This window comes from Triticum dicoccoides, chromosome 5B (genome assembly GCF_002162155.2).
Source record: "Triticum dicoccoides isolate Atlit2015 ecotype Zavitan chromosome 5B, WEW_v2.0, whole genome shotgun sequence".
Lineage (NCBI taxonomy): Eukaryota > Viridiplantae > Streptophyta > Magnoliopsida > Poales > Poaceae > Triticum > Triticum dicoccoides.
Genome location: NC_041389.1, coordinates 562,480,172 through 562,493,166, shown reverse-complemented (window position 1 = coordinate 562,493,166; position 12,995 = coordinate 562,480,172). Strand labels below are relative to the sequence as shown.

Sequence of the window (12,995 nt, the reverse complement as noted above, 5' to 3'; positions counted from 1 at the left end):
CACTGAGGCCGTGCACCGCCTCCTGGCCGGCGCCGAGGAGTCCGCGCTCTACGTCCCGGCGGACGCCGAGGCCGTGCGCCTCCTCCTCCCGCTCTACGACCTCGAGGCCGCCAAGCTCCGCTCCCGCCTCGACCTCGATGCCTTCCACGTCGCCACCAAGCAAGGGCACACCGGTGAGCCCCTCTTCTCGCTCGATTAGTAGCTTCCGCTGGGTTTTTTAGAACGAGCCAAGTCCAGTGTGTTGCAGCAAGTTTAACCGATTCTCGTTGGGCTTAATTGCAGGGTTTGATGCTCCGAGGAACAACATGGAGTTCACCATGGAGGCGCCCCACAACTACGGCGTCTTCCAAGAGGACGTCCCGGTGAGTAGTACAATCCCCTTCCCTGTTCTTTCTCTCTATCCGTCAAACTAATTCACTGCATCATTTTCTTCCCTGGCCCCTATATGCATGCGTCTGGTAAATTATTTTGTTTCCAGAAAAAGGACCTGGAATTCCTTTTTTCTCCTTTCATTCCAGTCACATACTACTGTCCAATTTGACAGATGATATGCATTGTCCATCCGTCCTTTGGCAGCTCTGCTGCTAGGTGTACTTGTACCTGACTGTTGTTGCCTGAGAAGACAGCACGAAACACCTATTAATAATGCTGTCAAACAAACAGTAGACCACCATCTACTGCTGCTGGGCACAATCACGTTGCCCCTTAATTACCTGGCCATTCTCTGCATCATTGCTTACCAACCTTTGCCTACCAATAAGTAGGAGGCCATGTTGAGTTGTTGGCATTGTTCTTCAAACTAGATTAGCACTGCTGCTTTCCTCCGCCCCTCTTCTCCCTCGACGGTGTTCTCATCCGCCACAGCAGCTTACTGACACGGTCATTGGTTCTATCTTTGTTTTGTTGGCAGCAGGGGAAGAAGGAGGAGGAGGAGTTCAGCACAGGGCCCCTCTCCATTCTCATGCTCAGCGTCGGCGTCTTCCCTGACGGTGGCTTTGGCGGGACCCTCGAGATCGTCGTCTTCCTGACCGAGACCCTTGGTTAGTGACAACATTTGTTTTCCACGACATTCAGACTTTTCCATAGTTTACTGAAACTGCTATGGTCTGAAGAACAGTTTGCTGAAATTGTTCCAAGTCTGAAAAACAGTTGTCTGAATCTGTTGAAATCTGAAACTGTTAGTGTGGGGTGTCTGAAACTGTTCTAATCTTGTAGATAACCTGTGAACAAATTTACTTGTGTTGAATAACCTGTGAACAAATTTAGGACTTTGGAGTTGTCTAAAACTGTTGTAGTCTTGTAGAAAAGTAAAAGTAGTTGGATGGAAATAGATTTCTCAGTCTGTGTAATAGATGGTCTGAAGCTAGTTGCAGATTTCTTTCCTTGATTCAGATAATTCAGTAAGTCCATTTCATAACATCTGCTGCTAGTAGAAATTATGGAAGCTAAAAAGCCAAATCAAGTTCAGTCATCTCATTTCACCTTTGCAAAGAAGATACTAATTTTCTAAACTGTGGATTTGATATTAACGTCTTATATGTGCGTCTTATATGTCCATTTCATAACATGGTGCGTCTTATATGTGTGTTTGATGTTAACGTCGCTTGTGGTTTTGCAGGGTTCTGAGGTTGCAGCCTGGGCACCATCAGGGTATGCTGTTTCCCTGTCTTGTTTCTTTAGTGCTCAATAGTTGCTTGTGCGACTGCTACTAGTCTTTTATGTAATGCTAAACTAAAATGGGTCTAGTTATACTAATCATTCCATGAAAGTTCAGTCTGATTTGCTGGTACTCTAATAGAATCATTGTTTGCTCATGCTCAGAATCATTGTTTGCTCATGCTCAGAATCATTGTTTTACATATGTTACTTGTGATGTTCTGCTGGCTGAGATGTGCATGATCTGGGTGATGAAGAAAATCGTTCGGATTCCCACTGATTTTCATGATTATTACAACCAGATACTTCTGACGGATCATGCCATCTCTTGGACTACATATGTACTCCCTTCGTAAACTAATATAAGAGTGTTTAGAATACTAAACTAGTGATCTAAATACTCTTATATTAGTTTACAGTGGGAGTACTCCTTTATTATTGAGCAAATACTTTCCTTTGATTTTTTGCAAACCTCTTAGCAGTAATTTTTGTATCCTCTTTTTTGCGTTCTGCTGGTTGATGAGATGTGCATTACCTGGGTGATGAAGAAAACTGACGGGTCACGCCATCTCCTGAAGTACATTTGCACATTTTTACTGCTTTAGACTGACTGTACATGCATTCCTTCATTGGTTATGAACCTTATTGCTCATTGTGTTCTGTTGGGTTGAACTGCATGATTCCGGGTGATGAAGAAAATCGTTCGGATTCCCACTGATATTTCATGATTAGTGTAACCAGCTACTTTTGATGGATGATGGCATCTCCTGTATTACATTTGCACCGCTTTATGACTGGCCGTACATGCACTCCTTGTGTTGGTCGCAACCTTGTTGCTCTTTGTGTTATATTGGGTCTTTTGCATGCTTCTGCCTGATGAAGAAAATCGTTCGGATTCCCACTGATACTTCATGATTATCACAACCAGCTACTTCTGACAGACCATGCCATTTTGTGCTCTTTAAGAGATTTTTCTCTGTTTTGGGTTTTAATTCATTCAATAGTTTGTTGGTGTTTATTTTCCTTTGAGCCTGTGATGTTATCAAAATATTTGCTACTCTTAATGGGTTTATCCCACTTGATGATCTTAACCACCAAGATCTCTGAGGCTCTTAGTTCTAGTCTAATGTTATCAGTACAGTACATCCGATGTTGCCAGATTTTCCATGGACTCTGTTTGTTTACTCTGCTAGTGGTTCCAGCATAGCTCTAGAGTACATCTGTTCACTCAGATTTATACATTGTTAAAATGGAGGCTTGGGAAGAACTATTTTCTTTGTAGTAATAAGTCAGGAGTTGTTTGTTGCTTCAGTAGGGTGTCATACATTATAATCATCAGCTCATGTCGTCTGGGATCAAACATAGCTTTGAATTTACAAGAGTAACGATTTATGTGAGAAGTACAAACCATGTTCACTTAGATTTCCTGCTAGTTGCATATCTGCACTTCATTGTACATACATCGTGTTGGATCTCAGTCCAGAATCCAGATCCATAGCTTGTACTGCAACTAATGTGTCATGCGTTTTGTGGCAGCAACAGCAGCTAGCAGGAGCAATTCTCTTGCTGGTTTGCATTGAAGATATTGTATTCTGTTGCTATATCATTGTTTAATAAAACCACAGCATGATGCTCACATGAGATACCCACATGTTTCTGTGCTGTTTTGCTACAAGCTCTGTGTTGATTTAATAACAGGAGTTTCCTTGTCCTGGTCCTATACTGCATTTTGACTCCTATGTTTCTGTGCGCGTGTGTTTAATTGATGTTGTTTCAACTTTGAGCTGCTTCTGCATATACTGCAATTGAGATTTAAATTTGTGGTTGTTCCTCTTTTACAGATGCTCAAGTGTGAAGCCGTGAAGTATGAAGCAAGTGTGAAGCCGTGAAGTGTGAAGCCGTCAAGTTCTACTTAGTGAAGAGTAGCATATTGTAGCATATATGTGTTGTAAAGATTGTAATAGATTTATTTAGTGGTATATTTGATAAATCTTTTTGATTATGTATGTGATCTGAAAACTTGTGAAATGGAAACTTGACCAATGGGTCCACTTATGAAAATAATCTGTCAATTTTGTACATTTCTGACATGTGGGACAAATTTGAGAGATGATCATGACAAGTGGGACCCATCTGACTAGTGGGACCAGCTTGAATATATAATGGCTGAAAATAGAAAAGCAATAAATAATAAAAGGCCACGGGCTAACAATAAACTACAATGTTGGGCTTGGCCCATGAAGCCGACCAGAATTAACAAGGAAAAAATAATAAAAGGCTGAATTAATCGGCTCGGCCCATGTAAAACGCTGAATTGGACCGGGCTGAATCTTGTGCCACATCAGATTGCCACGCTGGATGCCTACGTGGCCTGGGGAGGTTGCTAGTGACCAAAACGCCACAGTAGACGTATTTGGTCATAAACGTCTTCGACCATTCCAGAAGAAAGGTCGCTATAGTCAGTTTATGACGGCCAGCTTTTGACTTTCTGTTTTTGGTCACAAAAAGGTCGCAAATGGAAATTTATGACATTTCAGTGACCAATAGTGGTGGTCACAAGTTGACATATTTCTTGTAGTGCATGCCCATCAATATTATCAGACAAGAGATCTTTAACAATAGCAATATTAGGTTCTACTTTGACTTGCTCAGGAGGTGTAAAAGTTCTAGTATTGCTTTTACGAACAACAGTTGAAGCTTTAGCATGATCCTTTACTCTAGCAGGGAAAGGTGGTTTCTCAACATAAGAGGTGGGAACAATAGGATCATTATAAGTGATGGTCTTTTCTTCAACTTTAATAGGTGCAGCTACTTTTACTTCTATGGGAGGATGATATTTAAACCATTTCTCCTTGGGGAGATCAACATAAGTAGCAAAAGATTCACAGAAAGAAGCTACTATCTCAGAGTCAAGTCCATATTTAGTGCTAAACTTACGGAAAATATCGGTATCCATAAAAAATTTAACACAATCAAACTTAGGTGTCATACCTGACTCCTTACCTTCGTCGAGGTCCCAATCTTCATAGTTGCGTTTAATTCTATCCAATAAATTCCATCTGAATTCAATAGTCTTCATCATAAAAGAGCCAGCACAAGAAGTATCGAGCATGGTTTTATTGTTATCAGAGAGCCGAGCATAAAAATTCTGAAGAATTGTCAATTTTGAGAGCTCATGATTGGGGCATGAAGATAACATGGATTTAAGCCTCCCCCAAGCTTGAGCGATGCTTTCTCCTTCGCGAGGCCAAAAATTATATATATAACTGCGATCACGATGAACAAGATGCATAGGGTAATACTTTTGATGAAATTCCAATTTCATTCTTTTATAGTTCCATGATCTCGTATCATCACATAGCCTATACCATGTCGATGTGTCTCCCTTCAAAGATAAAGGGAAAGCCTTCTTCTTAACAACATTGTCGGGTATACCTGCAAGCTTAAATAATCCACAAATATCATCCAAATAGCGTAGATGCTCGTCGGGATGCTTTGTCCCATCTCCTGTAAAAGTATTAGCCAGCAGTTTTTCCATAATACTCGAAGGAAATTCAAAAGGAGTTTCATTTTCAATAGGTTCAGTAGGTTGAGGAGCAACTCTTTGCTCTACTGGATGGGGTGAAGATACCCCGAACAAGCCCCTCAGAGATTCACTTTCCATAGTAACAAGTGACAGAAAATTTCAGCACACTATATAAATTTTCCTTACCAAATTCCACTTACCAAAGGCGCTACACTCCCCGGCAACGGTGCCAGAAAAGAGTCTTGATGACCCACAAGTATAGGGGATCTATAGTAGTCCTTTCGATAAGTAAGAGTGTCGAACCCAACGAGGAGCAGAAGGAAATGATAAGCGGTTTTCAGCAAGGTATTCTCTGCAAGTACTGAAATAAGTGGTAACAGATAGTTTTGTGATAAGGTAAATTGTAACGAGCAACAAGTAACAAAAGTAAATAAGGTGCAGCAAGGTGGCCCAATCCTTTTTGTAGCAAAGGACAAGCCGGAACAAACTCTTATAATAGGAAAAGCGCTCCCGAGGACACATGGGAATATCGTCAAGCTAGTTTTCATCACGCTCATATGATTCGCATTCGGTACTTTGATAATTTGATATGTGGGTGGACCGGTGCTTGGGTATTGTTCTTACTTGAACAAACATCCCACTTATGATTAACCTCTATTGCAAGCATCCGCAACTACAACAAAAGTATTAAGGTAAACCTAACCATAGCATGAAACATATGGATCCAAATCAGCCCCTTACAAGGCAACGCATAAACTAGGGTTTAAGCTTCTGTCACTCTAGCAACCCATCATCTACTTATTAATTCCCAATGTCTTCCTCTAGTCCCAAATAATGGTGAAGTGTTATGTAGTCGACGTTCACATAACACCACTAGAGGTTAGACAACATACATCTTATCAAAATATCGAACGAATACCAAATTCACATGACTACTAATAGCAAGACTTCTCCCTTGTCCTCAGGAACAAACGTAACTACTCACAAAGCATATTCATGTTCATAATCAGAGGTGTAATAATATTCATAAAGGATCTGAACATATGATCTTCCACCAAATAAACCAACTAGCATCAACTACAAAAAGTAATCAACACTACTAGCAACCTACTAAAACCAATCCCGGACTTGGAGACAAGAATTGGATACAAGAGATGAACTAGGGTTTGGAGATGAGATGGTGCTCATGAAGATGTTGATGGAGATTGCCCTCTCCCGATGAGAGGAGCGTTGGTGATGATGATGGCGATGATTTCCCCCTCCCAGAGGGAAGTGTCCCCGGCAGAATAGCTCTGCCGGAGCCCTAGATTGGTTCCGCCAAGGTTCCGCCTCGTGGCGGCGGAGTCTCATGCCGAAAGGTTGCTTCTTATTTTTTTTCTCATCGAAAGACTTCATATAGGAGAAGATGGGCGTCGAAGAGCAACCAGGGGGCCCACGAGGTAGGGGGGCGCGCCCAGGGGGAGGGGCGCGCCCCCCACCCTCATGAGCAGGGTGTGGGCCCCCTGGCCTTCATCTTTGGCGACGATTTTTCTTTATTTATTTTAGGATATTACGTGAGGTTTCAGGACTTTTGGAGTTGCGCAGAATAGGTCTCCAATATTTGCTCCTTTTCCAGCCAGAATTCCGGCTGTCGGCATTCCCCCTCTTCATGGTAAACCTTGTAAAATAAGAGAGAATAGCCATAAGTATTGTGACATATCGTGAAATAACAGCCCATAATGCGATAAATATCGATATAAAAGCATGATGCAAAATGGACGTATCATCCACCCCTTTAGTCCCGATCTGGTTTTGCCCCGAGACTAATGTGATCATTAGTCCTGGTTCCAATGGGAGCAGACGGGGTTACGGGCATCATTAGTCCCGGTTCATTTTTGACCTATAGTTCTAGTTTATGATACAAATCAGGACTAAGGGGGTGGTGGCACGCTGGCGTCAGCCTAGGGCCCCCACGAGCCCATTTAGTCCCGGTTTGTATCACCAACTGGGTCTAGAGCTAGACCCACTAGTCCCGGTTTGCATAACCAACCGGGACTAAAGATGTCCATATATAAACCCTACATCCAGCCCAAGCCCATTTCTCTGTTTTCTCCTTTCCCCTCTCTGTTCTTCCCCTTAACTCGAGCTCGTCCTCCATTTTTTGCCAATATTTGTCAAGATTTGAGGCACCTCATTGACACATCTCCTTCATATCTACTTTTCCTAACGCTTTTTCTATTGTTTTGGACTCTAATTTGCATGATTTGAATGAAACTAACCCAGACTGGTGCTGTTTTCAGCAGAACTACCATGGTGTTGTTTTTGTGCAGAAATAAAAGTTCTCGGAATGGAACAAAACTTTTTGGACATTTTTTGTGGAATAAAAGAAAAATATTGGAGCCAAGAACCACCGGAGGGGGGCCCTAGGTGAGCACAACCCACCAGGGCAAGCCTCCTCTTGGCACGCCCAGATGGGTTGTGCCCACCTAGTGGCCCCGCTAATCCTATCCACTAGTAGAAAATAAGGCTTTGGTCCAGGCCTGAAGAGGGCATTAATCCCGGTTCTTATACAAACCGGGACCAATGGGAGCATTAGTCCCGGTTTGTGAGGCCAGGGGTCGACCGGGCCTCGGAGGCTACTAGAAAAAAGGCTGTTAGTGGCGCACCTATTTTGGCTATTAATGGCGCACTATAGGTGCACCACTATTATTACACCGCTACTGTTAATCTACATAACAGTGGCGCACCACCTGGTGCGCCATTACTGTCACAAACACTACTGGCGCAGCTAAAGTGCGCCATTACTAGGCCCAAAAGTGTGCCACTGTTGTTACTCCAAGGGGCCATGTGTACCTTGTGCTCTGGGTTACTAATGGCGCACTTTTAGATAATGCGCCACTAGTGTGTTTATTTCTGTGCGCCACTAAAGTGCAATATGGTGCGCCACAACTATGAATATTAGGATTTTTTTTTTGCTTTTTTATATTTGCACAGGTTACAAAATACATTACAGCATGGAATATAAACAGCACAACATATAAACAGAAGATTTATCGAATACAATAGAAGATTAGTCTCTGAATACAATTCATCATATTAGTCTCCAAATTCAAAATACCGAACAAAGTTAGAACATTACAAGTCTCGAGACCGCGAGTAGCGAGTTTGTCTTCACATTACAAGTCGATATCTAAACTACCATCACATAGAAGAGGGTTGCGATCGCGATGAGCATCATCGTGATGAAACTGATCTTCATCCAGTTCCTCCTCTGCTCCCTCCTCTCTCCCGCTAGATAGCGCGCGTATCTAGCTTCCGCCTCCGCCCTAGTGGTGTACCCTTTGTAACTGTTACCGCTGAAACGGTGAACCTATCTCCGACACTCCTCCCAGTCATCGTAGACTCCAGGAACCTCACCCTTGACACGACATACGACGGCATCTCTATGCACTAGACAAACAAAATGTTAGTAGCAATTCACAGATAATATATAAGCAATATATAAGTATGCAACAAAAGGATCGGAAGAGAAAAGCAACACATTAATAGCACGATTCATGGTCCTAATAATAAATAGCATAGATTACATATAAGTTGAACGACTGTCCAAACTAAAGAGACATACAAGTTCATTAAAGTTTAATTACAACATGAGTTAATCGATATTTCAGAACTACGTAGCATCAATACTTTCGACACGGCTCAGGGACCGGAGCGTGGATGAAGCCGCCGTCTATCGTGATGGTGATGAATGTGCGGTCGTTGTCAGCCTGCATTTGTAGCGTTGTTTCTATTTCACTGTTGGACGGTTCATATTTGAGGTAGAACTGCCCCGAGGTACGAAGGACATCTTGATAGATGAATTCCGCAAACTCCGACTGGATGCGAAAGAATTCTTGTCTGATGTCCTCGTCCTGGATTGCCGACAAGCGTGCGGCCCATTCTTTGAGATTATTTGGTAGCATAAGGTGATTATGGTCCCGTACGATCGCCCGCATGTGATGGAGGGCATAGTAGGCATCCTTCTGATTGCCAGGCGGTTGCTTGATGCAGGGGAACGTCGTTATGTGGGTGAGCACGTGCTTGCCGTACCTAAAAATTGGCCTTCTGAAGGTGCCTCCACATTTGGCGTAGCCGGGGAGAGCACCATCAAGAACTTTCTTGATATTTGTGTAGTCTTTCTTCGACTGACGGTCCGAGTCGAAATACGTGTCCATGGAATATTTTGCGCTTAAGAGGATGAGTGTGCAATGTGTGTCACTGCACAAAACACGGAATGTTAGAAAAAAAGAACGATCGAAATCTAAGAAATCATATGTTACGGGGCGGTGAGGGGATGACTTAATCGGAAAAGTAAGGCACGAAGAAGTTATCCTTATCTGGGTTCGCCAGAATGATTCCTTCGAGGTATGAACTCGCGACTTGCCGGTCTCCAGCGCTGCCCAAGATCTTGGCAGGCATGTAGAAGGGGTCGACTATCATGATGTCGGGGGTCTTATCTCTAATGATCTGCATCTCCATACTGGGCAAAAATAGACGAATGAAGGTGTAGTGCAGCAGATAAAGGTTAAACATAGCGAAGATGTCATCAAACCGCAGGATGATCATACACCCGATGGTGCTATCGACAAAGCCCTTGCCCTCTGGCACCTTGGCCACGAAAACCGGGTATGCCACATCATTCTCGGAGAGACGCCGCTTCTCCATAGAAAGAACACAGTCATGCAGACTCCGCATAGCACCGGTTGCAGCATTGAGCAGATTAGTCGGTAGCATCGGCCTACCCTCCACATGCACCATCCTCAAGATATAGGTATTGGTGGCCCGTCCTGAGCATGGATCATACTCGGTGCCGGCTGGCTTGCACCCTTGTTATTTCTTCTTTTCCGTCCCTTCTGCTTCTTCTGTTGTAATGGGATTGAGTTCTGCTCAGAGACCACCTTCTTGAGTGTGTTGGGGATGATAATATTTCGCACCTCGGCTATTTGAGTCTCGGTGAAGGAGGCAGTTGGAGGCGTCTCCTGAGTACTGAACGCCAGACGACGCCTGTTGCAATTGGGTTTCTCCGTGGTACCAGCTAGATAGCGATCGTCTTTTGCGGGGTTGGGTTCTTGAGAAGGAGGCCCCAAGAATTCGTCACCATACCCATGTTCGTTGATGTACTTATCGATGTTCGAAAATGTACCATCATCGTCGTCCGGATCCTGTGCCATATGCATGTCCGGATCAGCTGACGGTGGTAGCGCGGCGGTCTTGCCATGGCTTGGCGCCGGCACGACTGGCGGTGTTGTCTGTGGGGTGGTGTCCCCTGCCCCCAAACGAATCTGGCTCTTCGGACAAAGCATGGACCAGTTTAAGCAGGCGCTGAGGGTCATCACATCATCTTCGTCGGCCCAGGGGGTCGATACGGAGGTAACAAGACGTCGCAGCCCCGTAGCACCCGAACCAGTTGAACCCAATACACGGTGGGTGGCATCGGATTACCGTGGAACACACGGTTGCCCGGTTCAACAATTTTGGCCTTGGCGACATTGATCAACTCGCCGTACACGAAGTGCAGGAGAGTGCATGGAACGTTGGCGGCGCCCTGCGAAAACATGTAGGGCGTCAGGGATGCCCAGTCAAAGGCAAGGAGATGAATTCATCGGTCGAGGCTTAGATACCGTGATGGCGTCGAGCTCGGCTAATGTCGAGGCACGCCAACGGCGGGCGTGCAAGTGACGGAGGGGCCGCTTGCTGCCGAGGTGCCGGCCGGCATATTCTTCCCACACCCGGGTGCATTAAGCTCCAATGTCGGCACCGACGCCAGAGACACCAATGCCACCTCCGCCGGAGACACCAATGTCGGTGCATTGTGCGAGTTGCTGCTCGTGAAGCTGGGAATCGGGGGCGGCCCCTGTTGGCCGCCCGCAATCCACCCCCGCAACCCCTCAAGCAAGGAAGGCATAATGGCGGTGATCGTCGCTCCCACTTGGTCTCGCACTTGCTCTTAGACTATCTCTGGAATCCGCGCCACTTGTGCCTTGAGTTCTTTAACCTCGCGCTCCTGGCTTTCCGAGATGGTCTTTCTCTCCTTTCGCCCAGCCTTATAGTATTCCGACCATTTTGTGGACAAGCCTTCGCCGGCCACACGACCAGTTGACGATGGCTTACTGAACTTATCCTTGTGTTTCATTATGTTCAACGCCCTATTTAAAGTGGTGTCCCAAGGGGCAGACGGGGAGCTCTGAGACCCCGCGCTACTGCTTTCAGTTTCCTGCGGAAGGAACGTGAACCATTTAGAAATTTGGCTTCATTAATTAGAATGCAACCATATGGAGCTAATTACGTGGGGGTGTATTCCTTACCAGAACAAGCTCAAGCGCCTTCACCTTCGGATCCGTGGTAAGCTCCTTTGTTACCGGGTCCACCTTGTACCGGGCCCTGACATAGTTCCTGGTCTGCTTTTCATGGTATTTATCCAAGTGGGGCGGTAGGCCTTCCTCGGCACGCTCAGCGTCCTCCTTGTCCCATTTAGGTTCCGCCACTCTGTAACCGCCGGGACCGAGTTTGTGGACCCCTAAGTTCATGTCCCGCATATCTTTCCCCCACTGACTTGATTCCGCGGATGCGTTGCTCTCGCACTTGATCTTGAACTCCAGGTAGTCAGCTTCCTGATCAAAGGTTGTGTCTCCTTGATCTTCTCATAACTATCATCACTTAGAATCCTTCTCTTCACCGTGGCTCTCCAAGTAGCGAAGGTCGTGCTCATATTCGTGAAGGCGGCACTATTCACTTTATTCCCTGAGTGGCGTGTGTTTGCGGAGTCATCAGGGAACTTGTATCGTTCATGCAGCTTCGTGAAGAGCAGGTTGCGCAAATTCCCTCGGTCCCGATGCCTTAGGTTCTCGGTGTTGATCGAGACAGTGCTCCGGAGAATGCACCCGAGTTGTCCCGCATACCCACTGACTAATTCTTTGGGCGCCGTTGGATGCCCACTGGAGGACACTTCAGTAAATTCCTCCTTGACGGTGTCGAGCACGTTCGGGCGTCGGTCCTTCCGTTGCCTCTTCGGTTGGCTGCCATCTGTGTGTTCGCTGCCATCATCAGTGGTGGCATCCCCGGCGGCACCATCAGTGGTGTCATCCCCGACACCACTAGGGGTTGTGTAGTCGGGATCGATGTCTTCCGCGGTGTCCTCATAGCGGTGAGGTTCTTCCTCCATCTCCTGGGATAGCTCCCAGAATGGCTTTCCTGAACCGTCGGCCTCATCATTGTCGGCCATGTTCGCTCTAAATAGGAAAAAAGGCTACTAGAGTTATTGGATGAGATCGGGGTAGTATCTATTCTTCTATCCTATATATTTTCACATTACAGGTTATAAACACCCCTTTACCCAAAAGATTGTTCCAAGTGCACTATTGCTATCCTACTAAGTGCACTATTGCAGGTTATATATTTTCTATCCTACTAAGTGCACTATTGCTCTTGCTGCAGGAAGAAAAAAATAGTTCGCATTTCAACTTAAGGGAAAACTATAAAAGCCACTTATAAATATTTGCTTTGTAGAAATAACATTATCTATAAATGTTGATTAATTTTTGTTTCGGTTGAGAATCGGGCACCTTCTAGGTCAAGAAAATTGGGCATGACCTTTGCTAATTTTCTTGACCTAGGAGTGCCCCATTCTCAACCGAAACGGAAATTAATCAACATTTCAAGAGAAAGGGGTAACTATTTGTCCCTGCACAAAATATTGAACTGAAGGAGCCTCAGTTCAGTTGTGGTGCCCCTGAAATTTTGGGGAACTTGCAGCAGATAGACATTTTGCTTTGCATCAATCATACAGATAGCA

At 45.1% G+C, this 12,995-nt stretch overlaps 1 non-coding gene and 3 pseudogenes across 1 annotated transcript; all 4 read left to right on the top strand.

Annotated features, from left to right (window-relative positions):
* Window positions 1–1,898: 1,898 nt before the first annotated feature.
* Window positions 1,899–1,973, top strand: LOC119313296 (annotated as a pseudogene).
* A 363-nt stretch (window positions 1,974–2,336) lies between these two features.
* Window positions 2,337–2,412, top strand: LOC119313306 (annotated as a pseudogene).
* A 111-nt stretch (window positions 2,413–2,523) lies between these two features.
* On the top strand, window positions 2,524–2,599 carry LOC119313308 (annotated as a pseudogene).
* Window positions 2,600–2,684: 85 nt separating this feature from the next.
* Window positions 2,685–2,767, top strand: LOC119313234. The gene has a single exon (XR_005151605.1). It is a non-coding gene; the product is annotated as a small nucleolar RNA SNORD24 (small nucleolar RNA).
* Window positions 2,768–12,995: the final 10,228 nt, after the last annotated feature.